This window comes from Lepisma saccharinum, chromosome 24, assembly GCF_977018435.1.
Source record: "Lepisma saccharinum chromosome 24, izLepSacc3.1, whole genome shotgun sequence".
Lineage (NCBI taxonomy): Eukaryota > Metazoa > Arthropoda > Insecta > Zygentoma > Lepismatidae > Lepisma > Lepisma saccharinum.
Window position 1 is genome coordinate 46,600,380 of NC_139252.1, and position 1,848 is coordinate 46,602,227.

Consider the following 1,848-nt stretch of genomic DNA (forward strand, 5'->3'; position numbering starts at 1 on the left):
TTAACTGAATGCTTCAATGAAGGGGCGACAGGAAACAATAATTTCCTCAACCAATAAAATCAAAGGTTTTAAGAGAAAACTTGGTTCTTGGAGGTCTGCGCAGTTCAGAAAGGAGATCTGTCGAACTTTTCATCTCTTCTTAATCCTTTGCCCTTTTCAACTACATATTTTTGCTAGCAAGACTTCTCTGCTATGGCGGTAATAGAATCAAAAGCAAGAAATAGACAGCATAACCTTGAGTGTACATTAGCGCCTTCTGCTAATAATCTACATTTCAAATCAAAATTATATAAATTACGACCCTAATGTTTAATGTATATTTTTACATTTGCCTGAATCAACAGGGGAGACAAAGTCCTTGTTTCTTCGTTCCCCACTTTTCGCCCTATTCTTATATAGTTAGGTTTATCACGACAGTGGAAAGCGATGGGATATATTAAACATCCTTTGCATGTCCGGAATTAGGACCCAGTATCCCTATTTGTACCCTGTGCACTTTAACCATGTTATATACATGATTTTCCGCGAAAAAAATTGCCCCTCTCAAGTGGCATTCCTGATCCCCACCATGTACCAGCATAGATTGTTTGCAGTCTAATCCAATACAATAGGAGGATTAACAGAATGTTTCGCCTAATTACATTATAGGTATCGACGAATTAGTACGTACAAACCTACTACCAGTAATGAACCATTAAACGATTCTTGAATACTTACGATTGGAGAGTTTTTGTGTACGTTTAATCTTGAGAATGGTGAGTAAAACTTGCTCGATTTACTGCCTTCATATGTTGAACTATGGTCGTGTCGTGTGAATTTCTACGTTTAAGAAAAATACATATAATACACTGTAAAGTTGAGAAAAAAATTAATACAAAAATTGTCTTTTCGCTGCGGACAGGATTCGAACCTGTGCGGGTAGAACCCATTGGATTTCAAGTCCAACTCCTTAACCACTCGGACACCGCAGCTCCACGTCACAATATGCGTGGAATTCGCTCGCATTCGCGTAGCATCGCTTGGAGCATCGAACATTAAACGTAACATTTATTTATTTATTTATTTATTGTAATTCCCAGTACAGCAGAAGCCATTTTAAACCGGAAAGAAACTAAAGAAAAACAGTACACTAGTGTTAAAAATGAACACAAAATATGATAAAATAAACTAAACTAAAATGAACAAAAATAAACAAGCCAAAACAGTGCCAAGGGTAACAGATCAGTTTCACAAAAGCATTACTTATGTACAATTTTTTCTATGTTGGTGATTAAAGAAATATGAACTGAATATATCCAATTGATTTGAGATGATGTTGAATTGGTTCGGTAACCTATGAAATAATGAACGTTGCATGAGTGAGAGCCTGGGAGTTGCAGTGTGGAAAGTTTCCTTGCTCCGTGTTTTATGTTTAGGCACTCTTAGGAAGAGTTCGTGGAGTGGGATGCTACATCTTATGTTTTCATTTATGTTATTATGTAGTAATTTTATCTGCAACGTATCTACGTGATAGGAAAGGCATGGACTGCAGTATAAATTGGTGATTTTCAACTTGGATGTTGTCCTAATTTGATTTTTACATAGTTCCTTCAGTTTGTGTGAAGATAAAATATTCATACAGTTCATTAATAGAGCAAAATTTTCATACAGTTCAGTCACTTCAATCCCTAAAGATGAGAGTGATGCTAGCTCTCGAAAGCTCGGAAGCCAATCCGGAAATCACCTAGCTGATATCCCGAGCTTCTTCACTCATACAGTTCATTAATAGAGCTAGCTGGCCCCCGGAGCTATGACGCCAGGGGTGCCTGCTTCGAATCCTGGCCTGGTCATGGATGTTTGTGAGTGTCC

The 1,848-nt window shown here is 37.5% G+C and overlaps 1 non-coding gene across 1 annotated transcript; it reads right to left on the bottom strand.

Annotated features, from left to right (window-relative positions):
• Positions 1-889: 889 nt before the first annotated feature.
• On the bottom strand, positions 890-971 carry TRNAS-UGA (transfer RNA serine (anticodon UGA)). The gene has a single exon. It is a non-coding gene; the product is annotated as a tRNA-Ser (tRNA).
• Positions 972-1,848: the final 877 nt, after the last annotated feature.